Source organism: Lissotriton vulgaris, chromosome 11, assembly GCF_964263255.1.
Source record: "Lissotriton vulgaris chromosome 11, aLisVul1.2, whole genome shotgun sequence".
Taxonomy (NCBI): Eukaryota; Metazoa; Chordata; class Amphibia; order Caudata; family Salamandridae; genus Lissotriton; species Lissotriton vulgaris.
The window spans coordinates 396,898,570-396,923,434 of NC_141699.1; the positions used below are offsets into that span (position 1 = coordinate 396,898,570).

The 24,865-nt window shown below is 47.0% G+C and overlaps 1 protein-coding gene across 4 annotated transcripts in view; it reads right to left on the reverse strand.

The window, feature by feature from the left end:
- The window catches only part of ZMIZ2 (zinc finger MIZ-type containing 2), a 369,395-nt gene that overhangs the window by 133,931 nt on the left and 210,599 nt on the right, over positions 1 to 24,865 (reverse strand). The gene's annotated exons all lie outside the window — the stretch shown is intronic.

Sequence of the window (24,865 nt, forward strand, 5' to 3'; positions counted from 1 at the left end):
TTTCCGGTCCAGGGAAGACATGGCTTGGCAGTTCGGGTTGGACTGTTCCCATGAGGCACAGGGTCAGACTGATTTGCATATAGCCATGTCTGAACTGGGGTGGCAGAGTGGGCTAAAGAACGGTGATGGATTAAACCCAGATCTTTTGACTGGGTGTGAGTGTTTGATTGATTGATTCAGATGCTCTGTCCATCACCACCCCCTTTTGTACCGTATATATCAAGTGAGGCATACGCTGCAGAGAATGTGTAATGGGACATGTCTCACCACAAGACACAGGGGGGTAATTTGTAAGGAAGCACATCAACGAGCACAAAGGAGGAACAACCCTTTTCAAAACCCAATATTTTTGACTGCAGTGAATATTTGGTTTGTTTGCCTTGGTTAACTACGTAATAACTCAACAGAACGGTCTACTGTCAGCAGGTGAGCTAGCCCTTGAAAACTCTTGTTCTCAGACCCTGCCTGGCCTCGACCCAAACCTTTAGGAATTAATGTCCCTTTTGTACTTAACATTTCCGTAGGCAACTGTATCATTCACTACGCTTTCTAAAACACAAAATGTTCCGATTCGTTGCATGAGCTCCCTTTCCAGCACCAGTTAGAACATTTGGTACTCTGCCACAAGAAAAACTGAGCAACCTTTGTTAACAATGTCATAAAACAATAGTGATCTTAATTAATCTGCAGTAATTCTACATCTGTAACAACAAGACAAAAAAAGAAGCATGCTCACATATGTGCATCTGTATGGAGCAGAATTCTGCTCTCCAACAAGACTTTGCTCGCTTGGCCATTGCACCAGCTCATTCAACATTTGTAAATTGTAATTCTTATGGTACACTTAGCACTATCAGCTTCAAGGAACACAACACAAATATTAGCTAAATTTCATTTGTGATAAAACGTTAAGAGGAAAAAGTATGCATGAAGAGAGCGTGCAGCCCCAAGAACCACATTCAGAGTCAAATAAAGGCATGTAAGACCAAACTCTACAAAGAGTTCGCAATAAGAACACAACCTGCCGCCAGTCATTTAACTTGTTGGTGTGAGTAAGATTAAAAATACTGATTTAATCAGAGACTGTAATAATCATTATACAAACATTTAAGATTTTACTGCAACATTTAAATATATATGAGAAAATTTGTGCTAAAGCTCAAGTTATATTCCAATTAGAACACTTTTTGTTGATATACAATCATTTGTTGACAATGGTTCAGCCACAGACAAATGTGTCCAGCCAACATGTGTTTCGCCCTTAACAGGCACACAGGCCGAGAAAGCCTTTGGTGTGTATGTATCCTTAAGGATGGTTATTCCTGGACTTTCGTTTAGATTTAGCATTAAGAGCCATAATTAAGTTGGTCAGAGCGGTTGTAGAGCCTCTCAAGGAACTAAATACTGTGGCTCGATATTAGCCTGAGGAGTCCGAACAAAGGATTTGCATGGGAAGGGCCAAGCAAAACGATGGAGGATGCGTAGAAGAGAACTTCGATCTTCAAGGAGCTGTATTAGTTTCCATTTAGACCATTTTCTTTAAAATCAGAGGAGCTGCAGGTGTGGAACGTGTCTAAATATGGGTAGAGCAGTTATGAATTTAGGACCCTCAAAAGGCTGTTAGTCGGCCACCATTGCAGAGCTCAATAACTATCGTAGACGGCACTTCTGAATGGGAGGGGCTAACAGGTCCAAGCGTTCCGTGATTGGATCTAGGCAAGATAATAGTGTGACTGTTTTATGCGGTATGGGAATCCTCAAACATTGCATTTAATGAAATTCAAGAGCTGGTACCGAGATTGGAACTACACTGAATTCACTGTTGTCCAATTATTCTAAATAAAAATTGGGTATCTAAAGACTAATGGGTGTGAGTCAATAGCTCCTTCTCCTTTCCCACAAGTGTCACCAATGGGACATACAGATAATGCAACCACTGGAGCTGCCCTACATATCTAGCTTTGACTCTTTTTTGCCTTTTCTTTATTATTTTTTGAAACACCTAGCAAATACCAGAACCATACCTGGACATCTTCTAGAATGAGAATGCTCTGAACAGAAGGATTATGTTACTTACCCTGTAAGCATCTATTCGTAGTGTGTAATGCTGCAGATTCACATGCTATGCATACTCCTGCCATCTAGTGTTGGATCCGGACTCTGCAAGTAGTTTTTCTCTCTAGTAAGTTTAATGATATGCGTCATTTCTCTTCCGCCTCAAGCATGTCAAGCGCTTTGTCCCTTAGAAAGGTTGTTTTCCCCTTGCCATCAATAAAGTGAGGATATAGTCTACTTAGAAAGTGTATTTAATTAAACATGCTATGCATGTAGGCTTTTTGTCACCATCCAACACCTGCCGGTGAGGCGAGAGAGTGCATGTGAATCTGTAGTACTACTCTATGAATAGATGCTTACAGGTTAAGTAACATAATCCTCTCACAGAATGTGTTGGCTGCAGATAAAAATGGTATGCATAGACTGTAAAGCAGTACCCCTCCACATGACTGCTTTGAGATGGTGCGGTTGTTTGAAATGTATCCAACTAAAGCCTGTTGTCTTGAGTGAACATCCACACAATAATGCTTTATGGAAGTGTGTGGGTTAATCCATGTTGCCGCTTTGCGAATGTAATTTAGAGGGATATTTCTAAGCCTGGGCGTAGTTCGCGGAGTTCAGCTACGCGGAACTCAGTGAAGTGCAAATAAACTCTCCCGTGCTATGCGGAGCTCCGCGATAAGCTGGGTGCGTTAGATAAGGAAAATGCTACTTACCAGTATGCATCTGTTCTTGGCATGTAGAGCTACAGAGTAGTACACTATGCATTAGATCGCAACCTGGTGTTGGGCTCGGATGATTGCAGGTTGTTGTCTTCTTGGCAGAAGTCTTTGTAGTCACGAGATAGGCGACTCCTCCCTTGGACAATACTGCGCATTGGCATCTGCTCCATCCTTCGATTGTTTTTCGCCATGATGGGAAATGATGGAGTTAGTAGAAGTAAAGAAAAAAGGATGTCCATGCGTGTGCATCAGAGTAAGATGAAAAACTGGAACGGATACAAGTCCAGAGGCGGCGGGAGGTCGTGTACAACTCTGCAGCTCTACATGCCAAGAACAGATGCATACTGGTAAGTAGCATTTTCCGTTCGAGGCATATGAGCTGCAAATTGTGTCATAATTTGCATTGATTGTGCAGCAGTGTCTCCCTTAGCAGTGGTCACCTGTATCCGTCCTCTAGGGGTATGTTTCCTAAGAAAGCTATAGAGGCTCCTAGTTTGCGAGTGGAGTGCGCTCTAGGAGGAACTGTCAATGTACGTTTAGCTTTAATATAGCATATTTGTATACACTTTACAATGCACCTTGCAATCCCACCTTTTGGGATGGGGTTGCCTTTGTGTGAAGGAGAGAAAGATACAAACAGTTGTTTTGTCTTTCGAAACGATTTAGTTATATCTACATAGTATAAAAGAGCCCTTTTAACATCTAATGTGTGTAAAGCCCTTTCCGCTACAGAGTCTGGGTTTTGGAAAAACACAGGCAACTCTATGGATTGATTTAGGTGAAAAGGAGTGATGACCTTTGGAAGAAATTTTGGATTAGATCCAAGAACCACTTTGTTAGGATGTATTTGAAAAAATGGTTCTTGTATAGTGAAAGCTTGTATCTCACTTACTCTTCTGAGAGAGGTAATGGCAACAAGGAAAGCGGTTTTCCATGTTAGGAATAGCAGTTCACATTTATGTAGAGGCTCGAACGGGGGCCCCATGAGTCTTGTAAAGAGAAGATTCAGGTTCCACACACGAGAAGGTGTCAATCTGGGTGGGATTATTCTTTTTAATCCTTCAATGAATGCTTTGATTGCAGGTACTCTGAAGAGAGACAGATGTTGCCTGTTTTGTAAATAGACAGCAATTGCTGCAAGGTGCAGGCGTATGGAAGAATATGCCAAATTAGACCTTTGTAGATGTAAAAGGTAACAAATGATATTTTGGATGGAAGCATCCAGGGGATCAATGTGATTATTTTTGCAATATATTGCGAATTTTTTCCATTTAGTGGCATAACATGCTCTGGTAGTGGGTTTCCTAGCCTCTTTAATGATGTTCATACAGTCTGGTGGTAGGTTTAGATAACCAAACTCTAAGACCTCAGGAGCCAGATCGCCAAATTCAGTTGGTTTGGGTCTGGGTGTCTGATTTCTCCATGGTTCTGTGTTAACAGGGAGGGTGTGAGCTGTAACTTTTGATGTGGAACTAGAGAGAGATCTAGTAGTGTGGTGAACCACGGTTGGCGTGCCCATGTGGGAGCTACCAGATCAATGTGAGAGACTGTTGTCTGAGCTTGCGCACTACCTGTTACCAGTGTTCGCAATTTGGGCGTCATGCTAAATCACCAACTGAGCATGGAAACGCAGGTTTCAAGAACAGTCGCCACCTGCTCAGCCCTTATGCGCTCACTGCGCAAAGTCCTGCCTCTACTACCACCTTCAGCCCGAGCATTGATAGTCAGGTGCACTATTCTTAGTCGCCTTGACTATTGTAATGCCCTCCTGTTTGAATCCCCTGCGCCACTGCTGGACAGACTCCAACGAGTTCAGTCGGCAGCAGCCAAACTGGCTCTTGGTTGGACCAGGAGATCCTCGACCACCGCTGCCTTGGCCGAGCTGCACTGGCTGCCTTTGAAGCAACGCATTGCCTTCAAAGCCCTTTGCTTGGTCTTCAAGGCACTACACGGTGCAGGACCTAGACCTCTTCAACGTCTGTTCTCGTGGTACATCCCCACCAGAACACTTAGGTCCGCAACCGCCTGCCTTGTGAAAGTACCCAGATGCAAGAAGGCCAGGACTGGGGGAAGATCCTTCAGAGTAGCTGCAGCCAAGCTTTGGAACAGTCTGCCTGCCGATATTCGCCAAATCCCTCATCTCCTACCCTTCAGGAAGCGAATCAAAACTTGGCTCTTCCCCCTCCCCTCTAAGCCCGCTCGCCCATAGTTCACCCCCCCTGCCTAATAAACCCAGGAGTAGCTACCAGCGCCAGGATACCTGCCAGGTGACAGCCGCGCTCTATAAATGTTTTAAATAAAATTTAAATAAATACTAATGGAATGAGTGGGAGAGGCGGAAAAGCGTACGCAAATCTGCCTGACCAGTTCATCCATATCACATTGCCTCCGGACAGTGGGTGTGGAAACCTGGCGGCGAAGGCTGGGCATTTTGCATTTTCGTGTGTGGCAAACAGATCTATGTGTGGCTGCCCCCACCTTTGGAAGAATGGCTTAAGAACTTCGTGAATCTGTTGTGACTGCCGACTTAACAGATCTGCTATCTGATTGTGAACTCCTGGAAGGTGTTCCGCTAACAGATAAATGTTTTGAGGAATGGCCCATCTACACAGGAGGAGGAATCGCTATCGTCCATAAGAAATCAATCCGCATCTCAACCAGCTCTTGACGCCAACCTCGCCAACTCCGAACACCTTCACTTCCAGATCCACATCGACCCCAAGACCACACTCAGAGGCACCCTCCTCTACAGACCACCAGGACCCCGCGCAAAATTCAGTGAAGACATCACGGACTTCATCACTCCACACGCGCTCTCTGTAGGAAGGTACATCCTGACTATGGTTGCCCCCAACTTTTTGCCCTGTGTTTTAGCTGGTTTTGGACATAGTCGACCTGGGATCCTGCCAATCAGGACCCCAGGCCTACTGCTCTCTCTTTAAAATGGATTCCATGTACCCTAGGTGCATCTACCAATTGGTACTGGGCCACCTTATCAGACCCTGTAACTCAGGGCATAGGTGTACCCAGGGCTGCCAGGGGCTGCAGCACGTATTGTGCCACCCCTGGCTGGCCTCCTAAATTTGACACAACTGGCTGCATGACAGCTGGGGCAAAGTCGTGTAATCACCCTTTGCTGTAGGTGTAGTATACCTATACCTAACCCTAAAATGGACACACAGATTCCTATCAGTCACTCCTATGGCAGGCCTTGACAATCCTGAAGGCAGAGTGCTTGGAATCGTGTGAGATGGTGCTCTGGCATGAGCTGAGCCTGTCTGCAGCTTGCGGAATCAAGTCCTAATAGCTGTTCCATGATATCGCATACCATATACTCTTAAGTGCATTATAATCCTCGCGGTTAAATGCTATCTTTGGTATTGCTTTATCAAAACATGTCGAGTAAGGTGTCATACGAATTGGAATACTAACCCCTCGCCAATTCTGGCGACGGGGTTAGCATTCCACCCTTCTAGAGGGACACGACATGTATGTAACTGTGAACCCCGGTTAAAGTTAACTGAAGCCTCAGCTCCACAAAATGGATGCTGCCACCACAGACACGAGTCTGACCCCCTACAGCTGGGAGTCCTTCCAGCGAGGGGAGCCTGGACAAAGGGTTTCCTGTCAGGGGCGGTGCTAGCACCGTCCCAGACATGGTTTTGTGTATCCTGGGTAGGCTGGGCTTTACAGGAAGGTGACTGCTGAGTGGCACCCCGGTGCTCACTACGCATAGGCCGGTCTGAACCAGTTCCAGGGGCACACCAGCCCCTGGCCTGGGGAAGTCCGGCATGGCTGAGGGGTGTAACCACCCCCCACCTAGTCCCACCCATAGGCAGGACCTAGTCACCGGGTCAGCCCCTTTTTTTTTAGTATAAAGATAGGAGCGGGCCCCCTGTTCAAATTAGATCATCTTTGGAATCAAGATACCACTTTCTTCGAAAGGACTTCACGATTTCTTCTTCAAGATTCTCCCTTGTGGCTAAGGAGTAGTCACCCTGCATCCGCAGGCACCATCCTAAAGAACACTGCGGTCTGCTGCAAGTCCTTCATCACGAATCCGACGACCCAGCTCGACGAGACCCGGCTTCCCTGGCCCCTCTGACCTCTACTCACCTCTACAGCCCAGCTGAGAACCGTGAGTGCGACGAGACCTCAAGGGACCGACGATCGCCAAGACTGCACGACATCTTTACTGCAAGCCCACCGTGTCCTCCACTGGTGAGTGCTTTGGGGTCCGAGAAGCCCCGACCCTGCGCAGCTCCAGCACCCAAGATCAGCCCCCCTGCATCTCCACGATCTGCGTGGGGCCCTTCTGCTGTTTGCTGTGCACCGCGTTGTTTGGCTACTAGCCGGCTGGCTTGTGGCCCTCTGAACGACGCCCAACGACTTCACGACTGCTGGTCTGGTTGCTCCAGGCTGGCCTTTGCTTCCTTCTTCAAGAGAGGCACCCCGGACCCTCCTGGTCCACTCCAGACGCCATTTTAGGTCCACCGCGTTGATGTAAATAATTAATTTACTCTCTTAATTTCTATGCAGGTAAGTACTTAATCAATAATAACTCAATCGAAATGAAGGAAAACAGAGTCCGTGGTGTAAGAGTTTCTAAGGGTTTTATTCCTCATAAAGGAATCAGGATATCATGTTCTGACCACCACACAGGATGTCAGAAGGGATAGATGAGCGCGCCGTCGTTTATTGACAATACATAGCTTATATACTTGATTTACATCATAATGTTCAATGTAAGAGGCGTAACAGCTGAGAGAAGACAAGATAACAGTATACACGTGGTGCTAGTACATCATCAAGAGGCGTAAACTAGGCGTGTGTGCTAGAAACGTCACTGATAGGTGACGCAAGTGGGTGGCACCAAGGGGTGGTGCTAACAGAATGTTGCAATGTCAGCGGAAATCGGAAGCTTGGATGCGCGCGCAGCTGCATGACGTGTGATAGACGGGGTGCAGGGGACTTGACATTTACACTGGCGGAAAGAGACAGAAGTCTGGCATGTCAGATCAACTTGTGCTTCTATCATATCCGATATCTGATGTTTAGGAACTAAGCTATCTGGGCAGAAAGGTCTCTAGAGCAGAAGCTATTCTATACTTGCTGTGAGTGCGTGTATAAGCGCCTGAGTGTCTGTATGAGAAGCGTGGGGGCATGGGGCCTTCCATGGAAGCATGGCAACAGAGGCTATGAATTACTTGCATAAAGACAGGTCGGCCCTTTAGCCCTGTAGCTGAGGAAGGATGTTTACTGAAGCTAGCAGGCCGGAATGTATCTTCGGGGAGGAAAACAGATAACTCGAAGGTTATAGTCAATCTTGGCAGGCAGCAGGCTGAGCTGAGCACGGAGGGCCGCGCTAGAAGTAAGTCAGAGTTCACGGGTACGGGGGCTGCTTGGGCAGAGGCCCTCGCAGTCAGAAGCCAGAAAAGAGGCTCGGTGGCAGAGATTCAGGGCCTACTTTCAGCCAGGCTGAAAAACGTAGGAGTACACTTCAAAAAGACGTTGGCATAGCATACTTAGGAACGGACCATCAAACCCATTCATGGTGGGTCTGAAAGAGGACAAGTTAACGTTGGACGCAAATGTATTTGCGTCTTCATAGCTGGTACAGGAGGGAAGTTACATGCACTTTTAACTCGTACATGGAGTCGGTGGGGTACTCGCTAGGGAACACAACATGACCATAAAATTTATATTACCTCATTCCCTCCTTGTTCCCTACGGACCCTTCATGATATATCAATCCTCATAAATCGATCAGTTTGTTCTTGTAACATTATATGTTCGTCTTTCTTTCTTTGACTGTTTGAGAGGCAACTGGAATGCTCAATGCAGGATGTGGCACACAGTCCACATATCGCTGGCCCACACTGCAGGCACAGGCAACAACTGAATACTATAACAAGGCCAATGCCTAGGAACGATAAGATCTTCCATCCCCAAGCTGTCAACGTAGTCCAGAACCAACCGGACCAAGTCCAGGTGCCTGGATTCTGATGTATCTGATTTGCAATTTTATGTAAACGGGTGATAGCTTGATAGACAGATGGTGCGTTTTGTGGAATGAAAACACAGCAACTTGACCCGATGACCTTACAAGCTCCACCTCTATCTGCCAAGATGACGTCAATCACAAGACGATTTTGAAGGACAACAGTCCGTATAGCAGACTGCTCCTCTGTTAAGTTACCTAGAGCGGAGGCAGTTTCGTTCACTACTGCTTCGAGTGTTCTCGTTAATCTGCGTATTAATTTACTGTTTTGGACAGGTCCTAGGAAGAAAAAGAATCCTTTATTGAAATCAGTGTACTGTTCCCATGCCGTTTCTGTGTAGTCGACAAGGGGAATATCTCTTTTGGGTCTATTCGGTGCTAGATTCGTATTTCTATGGTAATCAGGAGGAGCTAGGAAAACAGGTGGCAGAAGGAAGGCAATGTAACAGGTACCATCCCAATCTGGAGGCAAACGTATGTATGCGGTATGACCACAAACAAAGTAGGAATGACTGATAGCTTTAAAGGACGATTTACCATGGTCACTGAACTCGACCACAGTAGTGCATTTACTATGACCTACGTGTACTGAACCTTTCTTGCTAACACATAATTCACCTGTGACTGGTAGTACTAACATATGGGGCAGAACTGGAGCAGTTTCAGATTCAACAGTGAGGATCATAAGGCTAATTGTGTAATTACCTAATCCATATACTTCATTTTCTAGATCAGTTCCTATTCGAGTGGGAAGTCCTTCTTGATCAGGATAACAGACGTTGAGCAGGACTAAGTTCAAGTTTCCCCAAACCCAGCCCCCATCGAAAACAGCAATATCAGGATCTAAAGAATTAATTATTTTAAACCATGCTCCACAGGAGCCATTGTGAGTGAATGGGTACGGAAAGAGGGGCAGAGCTCCCTTGTAATTCTGGTAGGGAGGGAGTCGGCCACATATCCAACAGTCTGTAGCATTATTTGTCTGATGGGAATGGTGTAACATACTAATGAATGTATTGTTGCGCAGCGCAAGTCTGTAAGAGAGTTCATGTGCAGGAAGTTCACTAAAAGTGTGTTCAGCAGAGACATTGTAAGCAGATTGTTCACGCCTGAAAATAGGCCAGTACATAGGAAGCAGAATGCTGGCAATAATAATTAGAATACTCAGAATAAACATGATTATTAGTGTCACTATGCAGTGACTACGAAGTGATTTGCAATATGTTCTTCTCTTTTCCTCTCTCTCTCTAACTCGATCTAGGGGATACATGTCAGAAACTATTTAACCGATTCACCTAAGGGAGGACTTAAACAATTAAACTGTCTGACTTGCTAGATCGAAGCTTCATTCGGTAAAGTTCTTGAGGAGTCTTTTCTCTTTTAGGCACAGTAACGTCTTGTGCTTCAACACAGTCTTTGGTGGGGGTGGACGAGTCAGAGTCCTGTTTCAGTCCGTTTTTTAGTTCATTGCATAGTTTGATGTGACTCGTGTGGACCCACCCCTTTCTCCCCTCGATTTTCACGGCGGTCCTAGTGGTAAGCAGAACGGTCTTTGGAGACTTCCAGCGGGGCTCCAGCGGACTTTTCCGGTCGAAATTCCGGACGACTACCAGGTCACCTGGGCGGACCTCATGCGCCTTTACATCGGTGTTGTCAGGGAAGGCTGCGGCAACCTGTGAACGACATGATTGGAGTGCAGACATCAAGGAGGCAAGGTAATCTGTCAACATGTTACAATCAATATCAGTGATCTTTTTCGGAACGGGCGTCCCCCACATATTCGGCGGTCTGCCAAAGACCACTTCGTACGGGGATAGCCCTGATCTCGAGTGGGCGACCATCCTCATGTAGAATAGTGCCACGGGCAGGGCGACTATCCAGTCGACCCCTTTTTCCTGACAGATCTTGGCAAGACGGATTTTTAGTGTCTGATTATGCCTTTCTACAAGGCCAGCTGCTTCGGGATGTCGGACACAGTGGAACCTCCACTGATATCCTAGCAAGAGGGAAACTTGTCTCATCAGCTCGGACGAGAACGGCTGTCCGTTGTCTGAATACACGACACGGGGCAAACCGTACCGTGGGAAGAATTCACGAACCAACTGTCTGGCAGTGGTCGGAGCAGTGTAGTCTGGGACTGGGTATGCTTCGGTCCAGCGGGACAGAGCACAAACAATTACAAGGACATACTTAAATCCTCTACAGCTATTCATCTGGATATAATCCATCTGGAGGACTTCAAAAGGGTGATCGGGAGGATGAAATCCACCTTGCTCAACAGGGACGCTTTTACCTGGATTGAACTGACAACAGATCATGCAAGTACGCACTTTCTGTTTTGCTGCTGCTCGTAAGTGTTTGTTGTACCAGAGATTCTGTAAACTGTCTAACATGGCTTTCTCTCCAAGATGGGCAGGACTATGTGCTGTATTTATCATGACTTGAACCATTGAGTCGGGGAGAAACCATATAGATTTTCCCTTCGTCACCCAACCTTGATCTGTCTGAATCCCTCCTAGTTCAGTCCATTTCTTTATCTCCTCTGGAGTAGCATGTGTCTGGATATCAATTACATCTAGGGTGGGATCTCTAACTGCCATACACTGGGTCTGGACTATTGTCTTTGTCACATCAGTAGTCTGGGTGTAAGTCAATGCTGTATGTTTTGCTGTCTGGTCTGCCAGGTCGTTACCCTGGGAAACAGAATCTGTGACTTTAGTATGTGCCTTACACTTCATGACTGATATGCCCGAGGGCAAATGTATTGCTTCTAACAGTGCTTGAATGAGGGGGCCATGTTGTATCTTGGCCCCATGGGAAGTCAGAAAACCTCGTTCTTGCCAGAGGACTCCGAAGTCGTGTACAACTCCGAAGGCATAGCGGGAATCTGTGTATATGTTAACATTTCTGTTCTTGGCTAGAATACAGGCTCGAGTCAGAGCGATGAGCTCTGCTGCTTGAGCAGACAGGGTGTCAATACGATGTGTTTCTTTAATTTCAGTTTCAGTGGTCACGGCGTACGCGGCCACTAATTCTCCTGTACTTGTTCTCATGCATGAACCGTCCACATAAAGTGTCAGGTCTGGATTTGTCAATGGGACATCTGTTAAGTCTCGTCTAGGCTTAGTTACTGCATTAATTATTTCTATACAATCATGCGGAGCTGGATCTGTCATAACTGTAGGTAACAGTGTTGCGGGGTTCAGGATGCTGCAACGTCTGATTTCTATGTGTGGCTGGAATAGTGTTAATTCATAACCTGTCAGTCGTGCTATAGTTAAGTGTTGAGTCTGGGTTCTGTTTAACAAAACCTCTACAGAATGTGGTACTTGAACTGTTAACTGATGACCTAAAACAATTGAATCACTTTGTCTTATTGCTAACGCTGTTGCTGCTACTGACTTTAAGCACGCAGGGAGTGCTTGAGCTACTGAATCCAATGTACTAGAAAAATAAGCACAAGGCTTATGTGAACCTGCTTGGTCTTGAGTGAGGACAGACAACGCTGTGCCATCACGTTCTGTAACAAAAAGTGTAAACGGTTTGCTGTAACATGGTGTCGCTAAAACTGGTGCTTGGCATAAAACTTTCTTTAATTCTTCAAAAGCTTGTGTGTGTTCCTGAGTCCAAGGGAGGACAGTCGAAGTCGCTGCCTCCTGTGTCGTTAACTGGATGAGTGGTTTAGCTAGAAATGCATACTGGGGAATCCATTGTCTGCAGTACGAGGTGAGGCCTATGAAGGCCCGCACTTCCTTTTGTGTCTTGGGTTGCGGCATGTTCACAATTAACTGAATGCGATCGGGAGTGAGCTGTCTCCCCACTTTGGACAGCAAGTGACCCAAGTACACAACTTGCTGAACACAGAATTGTAGCTTCGAAGGAGACACCTTGTGTCCCTTGTCGGCCAGGAAATGTAAAACTGTCAGTGATGCTTTTTCACATTCGGGCTCACTTCGTGCGGTGATCAGCAGATCATCGACGTATTGTAGTAAAGCGGTGTTAACTGGCATTTGAATACAATCTAGTTGTCTTTTCAGTGCTTGACTATAGATGCTGGGGCTTTCTGTGAATCCTTGAGGTGCGCGCGAAAATTTGAAACTGCGTCCATTTAAACAGAATCCGAAGAGATATTGGCTCTCTGGATCAATAGGCACGCTGAAGAAGGCGTTCTTGAGATCAATTACAGTAAAGAACGTTGCTTCTGAATCAATAGCAGTCAAGAGAGATGATATATCGGGGACCACAGGATACTGTGGGATAATGCATTTATTCAATTCTCGAAGATCAATCACCAGCCGATATACTGGCGGTGCATTGGGATCAGTACGTTTAAGAATCGGAATGATGGGTGAGTTACAGATATTGGAGTCGGTCTCGACGACCACTCCTTGGGCAATGAGCTCTTCAATGATTTTCAGTAAAGCCGCTACAGCATCGGGTGGTAACTTGTATTGTCTGATTCTGGGTAATACAACACCTGCCTTGAGGGTAACGCGGTATGGTGTAATGTGCATACATCCTACATCAGTTGGGCCTTTTGCCCACAAGTAATCAGGTACATTTTTCAATCTGACGTCAAACTCACGAAGGACGTAATGACCCTTGAAATCCCGCAGAAAGAGTCTAACTCCCTCCGGGGAGCAGCATATTATAGCCCCTAGAGCCTTCAGTGTTTTAATTCCTAACAGATTTTCCGGACATGATTTTGTTAGTAACAGGTCTGTAACGCGTGATAATGGACCCACAGCCAGGGGAACTGGTTCTGAGACTTCATTTACAATAGGTTGTCCTGAAAAACCAAGGGAAACATTTTGTGAGCCTGAGAGGGGTGCCCCTGGAACTTCGTCATGACTTATTGTAGTGCGACTTGCCCCTGTGTCAATTAAAAACTTTCTATCTTTCCCCAATACTTGACTGTGTACATAAGGACCTTCTTGATCTACAGGAATCTCGATAAGAGGCAAGCCACCTTCCCTCTCTAGGCTGTTTCATGTATATCGGGAATATTCGGGGTAAGCAGACTGGGCATACTGGTACATCTGTTGTGAGACTTGCTGAGTTGCAGCAATGGGCTGTGGCTGTGGTACTGCTACGGTCTGTGCTGTCTGTGCGGATGCATGCATGGGCTGTGTATTCTGTGTAGACTGATGCTGGTTATGGTCTTGTCTAGGCGGATGCGGTCTCTCTTTAGTTTTACCTGTCGCTATGTTATGTTTCAGAACTGCACATTCGTGTACGTAGTGACCTGGCTGCTTGCAATAATTGCATGTCCCTTTAACAGGAGCTGCAGCGTGACTTGTCTGGGTCGTACCTTTCCTGTGACTGTCGGATGGGACCGTCTGGGCTACTAACATTTTCATTTTCGTGTCTTTCATGCGCTTCTGTTCCTGATCTTGTTCTTCCCTAATTCTATTCTGGTGATATTGTAACATTTGTAACATCTGGGATGGCGTATTTGCTTGCCATGTACTCTCGACTTTATACACTCTATTTTTAACTAACGGTAGGGAATTCTCGACTAACTTTGATACAAAAAGATGTGGGTACGACTCGCTACTTGGCTGGAGGCCACTATTGATAATAAAACATTTCTCGAATCTTGAATAAAAGTCGCTAGTATCTTCATCATGTTTCTGTTTACAGGACGAGATTGCATCCCAATCCTCCTTTCTAGTTGTCAATAATCTGGGCAGGACCTGTACTATTAAACCTGGTAATGCTTTAGTTTTGTCCCCAAGGCCTAACCCTGGAACCCGTTTCTTTTCTTCATCCTCTATTTCTGCCCAGGCAATCTTTGCGTCTCCCACCTCCCAGTCCTTTTCCTTTAATTTCTCGAATATACCCGTAGGCAATAATACTTTCAACATTTTCATGATATCATCATATGTGTAGTCCCCCATCAGTAACATGTCTTTGAGCTCTCTATGAAAACCTGCAGGGTCTTTATCATGGCACGGTACTAATTTCTTCATTTCTAACAGTTCTAATTTAGTTAGAGGCGTGTGTACATACACGCGTTTTAAAATTTTATCCTCACCCATAACAGGGTGCACTTCTCGCAAGGGGTTCTGACTTTCAATACCACCCCCGCACTGCATATGGTACATTTTCCTTTCTGGAGGTGGGGCGGGAACATATTCTGGACTTACAAAGGTGTCATATCTGCGTCGTTGTTCTAGAATTATTTGAACTAATTTAGTGCTTAGGCCTCTCCATCTATCCATCAGTAGTGCTTCTAGTGTCTCATGTAAGGGACCTGGATCGGAATAATGTTTTCTGTACTTAATGAGAAGGTGCTGAATCATATATATACCTGCTAATTTCTGTTCGTCGGGGGAGAGGTTCAGAAATGTCTGTGCTACGGTGTCATCATTATATATGTCTGCATTTTCGGCCCATGATACCGCTGATCGGGCTAATTCTTGTTCATCCATAGAATTGAGTACATGGTACCCAACTCGATCTCGAAGCCGTTTATCAGTTTCCTGGAACTGATGTTCAGCAGAATTCGGATTCGTTAAGGCAGAGAAGAAAACTCTCTTGCTTTCTGGACGGATACCCTTCCTAAGATAAGTTCCCTTACCTACATATGCTATAGTGCTTGTAGTCGGTTCTAGTTCTTCAGATTCTTCTTCCTCCTCGGAGGGAGCCTTTTCTTTCTCTTTCTCGTGTACTGCTATCACTGCTTTCTTAATCTTTTTATACATGGCCTCTATGCAATTTTGTCTGTCATGTTTTCCATCGGCTATATTTTGACCCCACTTGTTCAATGCATCCAATTCACTCTGCTCTGTTCCGGGCCTGTCTCGTTCTCTTATTAGACAATTTATGAAAAATCGTAGTATCAGTGCTTGCATGGTAACTTTCTGTTTCTCCAGGGCATCCTTAATACTGTCGGGGTCCTTTCCCGTTTGAACGAACTCATATATTCTATCTAGGTGCTCCTTCATTCCTGCATAACATAACAAACTATCAGTAGCAGATCTTAACCGTAAAGACGCTAATATCATTAAGTCGTCCTGTCCAGGTTCTGGATCATATCTACAAACTGACATATTTTCTTTTAGTGCATCAAGACGGGATGAATTAGAAGAACGGGGGGATCTGTGCGTAAAAGGACTCTGCATACCTCTGAGATTTAATCTGTGAGTCGGTGGCGGGGTCTGGAGACCCGCGGTCGCACCTCCTGAAGCGGAAACTTGGGCATTATCTCTGTGTGTAGTCAGTATCTGAATTTGTCTTTTAGTAGGATCTGATTGAAGTGGTTTCGGCAGATCAGTTTTAGGTGAGGGAAGTGGCGGAGCTGGCGGAACGGGACTAGTCTTTTTCGGTGTCGGCTGAGAGTGATCTTGGGGGGCAGTACCACCCCCGGCCCTGTCAGTAGGCAGGGCACGAACAGGCAGATTGGTGTAAGCTGGCGCTACATCTTCGAGATATGAATTTAGGAATATGTCTTTAGTAGTCTTATGCATTACTTTAGTTGGAACTAATGGTGACGGCAAATTTTTCGGTATTTCTGAAATGGCGTCAGGGGTACCATCGGCCAAAAGATACATGTTGTTCACTTTGCCATTTAGGATACGATCTATTTGTTCTACTTTTACTCGAATTCCCTCAGTAACTAATTCGTTTTCTTGGGCCTTTTCTGATTCTTTAAGCCTGTCTTCTCTACGGAGTGCTCTGTCAGCACGCTTACGTGATTCCTTACGCCAAAATTCTATGGCATCTTTCTGAGATTGTCTAGCTTTCTTTTTCCGTAATATTTCTTCTACCTTTATGATGCACTCGGCATCCCATGTTCCGTTAACTGGCCATCGGTATCTTTCTTCTAGGTGCTTGGTATAATCGGTCCATAACTCGAGATACAGGATGGCGTCTATGCCATGTTTATTGTACATAAAATTACCTGGAGTGTCCCTAGGGGGGATTGGAATCTCTTCCTCTAACATCCCTTTCCTAGTTCCTATCTGCTTTAATTTGTTAAAAAACGGCATTGTGCCTACTTGATACTGAAATGCTTGATCCTTAATACTTAATTTCGCCTGTAACTATTTAAACAAAAAAACACAATAATACACAAGAACAATCACATTCATACCACGACATTAATCACATGAAACATTTAAAGACATAGCTAACTTCCCCCTACTCTGAATGTACCGCTCAACGATACAGATACACTGCTGTAACAGTGCAGAAATTCGGAATACTTTATATACTGCTAAACAGTACAGATACACTGCCTAAAAACAGTGCAGACCGGACTTGCGTACCCAAACCCGTCTAGATACGACCCAGCAATGGTACTCACCGGGAAGCACGGAAAACAGAAGGCCTCGGAAAACTCGACTGGACTCGACTCGGAACTTCGGAAAACTTCGGAAAACTTCGGAAAACTTCGGAAAACTTCGGAAAACTTCGGAAAACTGGTGGGCCTCTTCACACCTCGGACCTTGCTTCCTTCGGCTGGGCTCTGGTCGGGATCCTCCGCACTCCTCACCGCCTCGTCTGGGCACTGATCGCAGTCTTCGTCACCTCCGTGTGTCAGAGGGGGATGCAGGAAATCCTGCCAGTACACGTGTTGTCCGTCTAACTGATGGCAGGGGACACGGATTGCAACGCACCTTCCGGCGCGTGAGGTGGGGGAGGGGTCCCTATTCGGGCGCCAAAATTCTGTAAATAATTAATTTACTCTCTTAATTTCTATGCAGGTAAGTACTTAATCAATAATAACTCAATCGAAATGAAGGAAAACAGAGTCCGTGGTGTAAGAGTTTCTAAGGGTTTTATTCCTCATAAAGGAATCAGGATATCATGTTCTGACCACCACACAGGATGTCAGAAGGGATAGATGAGCGCGCCGTCGTTTATTGACAATACATAGCTTATATACTTGATTTACATCATAATGTTCAATGTAAGAGGCGTAACAGCTGAGAGAAGACAAGATAACAGTATACACGTGGTGCTAGTACATCATCAAGAGGCGTAAACTAGGCGTGTGTGCTAGAAACGTCACTGATAGGTGACGCAAGTGGGTGGCACCAAGGGGTGGTGCTAACAGAATGTTGCAATGTCAGCGGAAATCGGAAGCTTGGATGCGCGCGCAGCTGCATGACGTGTGATAGACGGGGTGCAGGGGACTTGACATTTACACTGGCGGAAAGAGACAGAAGTCTGGCATGTCAGATCAACTTGTGCTTCTATCATATCCGATATCTGATGTTTAGGAACTAAGCTATCTGGGCAGAAAGGTCTCTAGAGCAGAAGCTATTCTATACTTGCTGTGAGTGCGTGTATAAGCGCCTGAGTGTCTGTATGAGAAGCGTGGGGGCATGGGGCCTTCCATGGAAGCATGGCAACAGAGGCTATGAATTACTTGCATAAAGACAGGTCGGCCCTTTAGCCCTGTAGCTGAGGAAGGATGTTTACTGAAGCTAGCAGGCCGGAATGTATCTTCGGGGAGGAAAACAGATAACTCGAAGGTTATAGTCAATCTTGGCAGGCAGCAGGCTGAGCTGAGCACGGAGGGCCGCGCTAGAAGTAAGTCAGAGTTCACGGGTACGGGGGCTGCTTGGGCAGAGGCCCTCGCAGTCAGAAGCCAGAAAAGAGGCTCGGTGGCAGAGATTCAGGGCCTACTTTCAGCCAGGCTGAAAAACGTAGGAGTACACTTCAAAAAGACGTTGGCATAGCATACTTAGGAACGGACCATCAAACCCATTCATGGTGGGTCTGAAAGAGGACAAGTTAACGTTGGACGCAAATGTATTTGCGTCTTCATAGCTGGTACAGGAGGGAAGTTACATGCACTTTTAACTCGTACATGGAGTCGGTGGGGTACTCGCTAGGGAACACAACATGACCATAAAATTTATATTACCTCAGCGTGGGCTTGAATTTGCCAAGGCTTTGTTGCCCAATCCTGGGTCCAGCGACGCCGACAGCTTCTATCTTCGTGGGACAGCTCGATCCTCCATCCTGGTCGCCGACAACGCCTCCTGGTCCGTGAGATCTTCGAGTCAAGCGTCACCCACTCACCTAGTCGAGGTGGCTACCATCCGGTGCCCTCCTGGTGCCCACTGACTACTGGCTAGTAGTCTCGAACTTGGTCCCCTCTGCTTTCAGGTGTCATCTATCTTCAAGATCCAGGCTTGGATCCGACTGAACTTTCTTCACTGGTCACCGGCCAGCATCTTTTCTTCCGGCTCCTGGTCCGTCTACGAGGATTCCCGACGTCTTTTCAGACCTATGCAGCTGCAGCCCCTGGGCTAGGTAACTTCGGCATTTCGGTGCCCCAGCATAGCCTCACTATCCAAGGGTCAGAATCTACTTTCGTTTTCTCCCTACCAGGTCGGGTTCGCCCGAGAACACTAACTTTCTAATTCCTAGCTACCATAGACTTTTGTCCCGCATCTCGCGTGAGAGTGCACACACTGCACCCGAGTCCCCTAGGCCTCCTAGACATAATCTAACGATTCCCTAGTCAAGTCCTAGCGATTCCAAAAGCTATTAGTACTGTACTTACCTGCTAGGAATTTCGCATTCCACTTTCAGAGTATATGGTTTTCCGTGCCCCTCGGGCATTTGTATATACTGTGCTAACTTAAGTATTTTTGTAAGAGTTTTGGTTTGTGCTTAGTACCCTGTCCTCATAAAGAGTACAGGGCTGTTGTGATCTTTAAATAAATAACTGTTTATTTTCATAACACTTGTGTGGTGTCCTTTCACTTGGTATTCAAGGGGTATATGTGTGGTAAACAGCTGGCTTAACGCGCCCTCTCGAGTCTTTAGCCTTAGACTGCTCGTATCCACGCTACTAGGATAGCTGGTCTATAAGGTTGACTTACAACCAATCATCAATAAGGGTTGCTGGACTGATACATAGTGTTCACTAGAATAGTGAGCACTGCATATCAGGCCACCTTCTCACATTGGTGAGCAGCGGTTGGGATTTGAGCTTGCTGTTGTTTTACCACACGTATCCTAAGAATATCTTGTTGAAAGATCACATAAGTACTGTTAGGTACATATAACTAAAGCTTAGAATACTCTGAGTTCTACTGAACCAGCTGTTGTAGCTCCTCAAGGCCTAGCACACCTTGGCTGCAACTCTAGCAAGGGATCAGTAGGTAACACATAGTGTAGGTAGGTGCATCACTTACACCACACTAGAAACAGCATGTCAGACAAAGGTGGAAACTCTGAGTCTCCCCTTGTGTCAGTGGACCCTCCACAGGTCATCACTTCTAAATATGCTGCTCTTAGCTTCCATGAGATGAGACAAGTGTGTACTCTCAGGAAACTAAAACAGGGGTCTAACCCCACAACTTCCTTTCTGATTGGTCTCTTAGAGACTTATGATGCCAGGAAAGCTGAGAAACTTTTTAGCTCTCCTAATCCAGTTGGGAATATGCTCCCCTTACAGGGACCCTTTGATAGCCAGGAACATCCCCTCCAGGAAGCAGATGGTGCTGAGGAGGAGGATGAGGATGATGACCAGTTGTCAGGGGATGAGGCAGATAAGGGACAGGTAGAAGTCAGAAGACTAACCAGGTCCAACTTAAGCAGACATGAGATTGGTACTGGGGGACCCCTGGGCCCACTCTCAGGTCAGCTTAACATTGGGAATGGACGAGTTAGGTCTCTATCAAGAGGCTCTAACAGATCCTTTCGAACCAATGGCTCTCTCAACTCTTCTCACAGAGGAATGTCTTCCCCTAAGAGGAGAGTGTATGAAGCTGAGGAAAGGGCAGTCAAACTGAGGATTGAAAGGGAAGAACTTGCCCTGGCCAAAGAGAGACTTGCCCTTGCTAGAGAGCAAGAATTATGTGGGCTACAGCCCACTGGTGGCAGCAATAATCCTAGCAATAGGGAAAGGAGTTTTGATAAAAAGCACCTGAATAAGATAGTGCCTCCCTTTAAAGAAGGGGATGACATCCACAAATGGATTACTGCTTTGGAGAGAGCCTGCACTGTGCAGGGTGTTCCCCAAAGTCAGTGGGCAGCTATCTTGTGGCTCTCCTTTGATGGTAAAGGTAGAGATAAGCTCCTCACCACAAGGGTGGAGGATGCTAACAATTACAAAATCTTGAAGAATACACTGGTTGATGGGTTTGGTTTAACCACTGAACAATACAGGATGCTGTTCAGAGACACCCAGAAAACTCAGTCTCAAGATTGGACTGACTTTGTTGATTGTGCCACTAAGGCTTTTGAAGGCTGGCTACTGGGTAGTAAGGTTACTGATTTTAAAGGATTGTATAATCTAATTATGAGGGAGCAAATCTTAAATAATTGTCAGAACCAGTTATTACATCAGCACCTGGTAGACTCTGATCTGACCTCTCCACAGGAATTGGGTAAGAGGGCAGACAAATGGGTCAGAACCAGGGTTAGGCCTAAAAACCAGGGTGGTGACCAGAAAAAGGAATCAACCAAGCCTCAAGAGAAGGGTGGGGATAAATCCACAGAGAAGACTTCTCAAGGGCCCCAAAACTCCAACAAGGGTGGTGGGTCCCAGAACACTCCTTCAGAACAGAGGAAACCCTATTGCCATACCTGTAAACAGGTGGGTCATTACAAAAGTGATGCCAATTGCCCTAAAAATGGTAATAAGGGAAACATACCCCCAGGTAATACTCCTAAACCTCCTGTTACCACTAGTGGTAATCCCCCAGGTGGTGGGAGTGCCCCCAAGAATGTGGTGGGCATTACTTTGGGCAATCAGGAGGACTATGGCCTAGCCAGGTTCCCTGACCACACTCTTGTCTGTGAGACTGGCATGGGGTTTGCCAACTTCAGTACTGGACCCCACATTTTGGGAAAGTATAGACAAGAAGTTTTAGTGAATGGTCAGAAAGTTGAGGCATTCAGAGACACAGGGGCCAGCCTCACCATGGTGAGTGACCATCTGGTCCCCTCTGCTCAACTGACCCCTGGTTTTACTTATCAGGTGACAGACATTCATGGAATGAAGAGAAGGCATCCCATGGCAGTAGTCAAGCTCAGCTGGGGTAATGTCACAGGGCCCATGAGAGTGGCAGTGACAGATAACCTACCTGTAGATTGCTTACTGGGGAATGACCTGGAACTCTCAGCATGGGCTGAGGTGGAACAAGAAACTCATTCCAGAATGATAGGCCTATCCAGACAGGTTAGTGGGGCAGTAATAGCTACAGCCCCAGTCCAAGCACCATTCCTCCCTGAAAAGGTTGGAAGGGCAGTGGTAGCCACTGCCCAGGCTCAGACAGACTTTCCAGAACAGGATAGGAGGGCTGTGACAGTCACAGCCCAAACACAAACTGAGTGCCCGCCTGAAAAGGTTGGCAAGGTTGAAATGGTCTCAGCCTCTACTCAAACAGATAGTGAGGTTGTGAAGCCTGAAACAATGGATCACTCCACTCAAACAGAGAGCATTGAGGAGGAAGAAGAGTCTTCCCCCTCCCAGACACTAGGTGAGAGCCAGCCTCCCCAGGGAACTGTCTCTACCCCTGTTGAAGGAACTGCCCCAGAGGTAGTCAGGCCTAGCCTGGCAGAGCCCCTGATGGCAGTGGACCCTTCCCAGGTGGGACCCAGTCTGGAGCAGGTAACCTGCACCTCTCTACCCTGCCTCAGTCAGCCCAGGGCTGAAGAGGACAGGGAGGCCAGTGGTGGACCCCAAAGGGTCCCCTGTCCAAAAGAACCCCTTAATCAGCAGATTAGGATCACTGAAGCTGGTAACCCTAGCCAAGTGAAAATAGAACAGACTCCTGAGGGATCCCCCTTAAAAGTAGTTAGGGAACTCCCACAGCTGGACACTGTTGGGCACAGCCAAACATGGGGCCTAAAAACCCCAGACCTGACCTGTCCCTCCAGTAAGCCAAACAGAGGGACTCAGCCTCCAGCTTTAGGTAGCCAGAGGCTGACCCTGAGAGCTCAGTGCATCTCAGCTAAAGAAAGAAAGGCACACATGATGAATGGTGATTGGAGGAAGTTGAGCCCAAAGGTAGAGGAGCCTCACTTCAGTACTCCATCCCAGCATCAGCCTTCTTCTTTCCCAAGACACACCAGAGACAGAGATTCCCTATGGTGGAGACCCTCAGATACCCTTAGGGTGAGGGGTTGCCTAGTGGACCATGATACAGGGGGAAACCAAGCCAGAGCTGGTCCTTCCTTATATGGCCACTTAGGTAATAGAGGCTTACCTGGACAAGGATAGCCTTATCTCCTTTCGTTTGGGGGGGGGTTGTGTAGGAAGGTACATCCTGACTATGGTTGCCCCCAACTTTTTGCCCTGTGTTTTAGCTGGTTTTGGACATAGTCGACCTGGGATCCTGCCAATCAGGACCCCAGGCCTACTGCTCTCTCTTTAAAATGGATTCCATGTACCCTAGGTGCATCTACCAATTGGTACTGGGCCACCTTATCAGACCCTGTAACTCAGGGCATAGGTGTACCCAGGGCTGCCAGGGGCTGCAGCACGTATTGTGCCACCCCTGGCTGGCCTCCTAAATTTGACACAACTGGCTGCATGACAGCTGGGGCAAAGTCGTGTAATCACCCTTTGCTGTAGGTGTAGTATACCTATACCTAACCCTAAAATGGACACACAGATTCCTATCAGTCACTCCTATGGCAGGCCTTGACAATCCTGAAGGCAGAGTGCTTGGAATCGTGTGAGATGGTGCTCTGGCATGAGCTGAGCCTGTCTGCAGCTTGCGGAATCAAGTCCTAATAGCTGTTCCATGATATCGCATACCATATACTCTTAAGTGCATTATAATCCTCGCGGTTAAATGCTATCTTTGGTATTGCTTTATCAAAACATGTCGAGTAAGGTGTCATACGAATTGGAATACTAACCCCTCGCCAATTCTGGCGACGGGGTTAGCATTCCACCCTTCTAGAGGGACACGACATGTATGTAACTGTGAACCCCGGTTAAAGTTAACTGAAGCCTCAGCTCCACAAAATGGATGCTGCCACCACAGACACGAGTCTGACCCCCTACAGCTGGGAGTCCTTCCAGCGAGGGGAGCCTGGACAAAGGGTTTCCTGTCAGGGGCGGTGCTAGCACCGTCCCAGACATGGTTTTGTGTATCCTGGGTAGGCAGGGCTTTACAGGAAGGTGACTGCTGAGTGGCACCCCGGTGCTCACTACGCATAGGCCGGTCTGAACCAGTTCCAGGGGCACACCAGCCCCTGGCCTGGGGAAGTCCGGCATGGCTGAGGGGTGTAACCACCCCCCACCTAGTCCCACCCATAGGCAGGACCTAGTCACCGGGTCAGCCCCTTTTTTTTTAGTATAAAGATAGGAGCGGGCCCCCTGTTCAAATTAGATCATCTTTGGAATCAAGATACCACTTTCTTCGAAAGGACTTCACGATTTCTTCTTCAAGATTCTCCCTTGTGGCTAAGGAGTAGTCACCCTGCATCCGCAGGCACCATCCTAAAGAACACTGCGGTCTGCTGCAAGTCCTTCATCACGAATCCGACGACCCAGCTCGACGAGACCCGGCTTCCCTGGCCCCTCTGACCTCTACTCACCTCTACAGCCCAGCTGAGAACCGTGAGTGCGACGAGACCTCAAGGGACCGACGATCGCCAAGACTGCACGACATCTTTACTGCAAGCCCACCGTGTCCTCCACTGGTGAGTGCTTTGGGGTCCGAGAAGCCCCGACCCTGCGCAGCTCCAGCACCCAAGATCAGCCCCCCTGCATCTCCACGATCTGCGTGGGGCCCTTCTGCTGTTTGCTGTGCACCGCGTTGTTTGGCTACTAGCCGGCTGGCTTGTGGCCCTCTGAACGACGCCCAACGACTTCACGACTGCTGGTCTGGTTGCTCCAGGCTGGCCTTTGCTTCCTTCTTCAAGAGAGGCACCCCGGACCCTCCTGGTCCACTCCAGACGCCATTTTAGGTCCACCGCGTGGGCTTGAATTTGCCAAGGCTTTGTTGCCCAATCCTGGGTCCAGCGACGCCGACAGCTTCTATCTTCGTGGGACAGCTCGATCCTCCATCCTGGTCGCCGACAACGCCTCCTGGTCCGTGAGATCTTCGAGTCAAGCGTCACCCACTCACCTAGTCGAGGTGGCTACCATCCGGTGCCC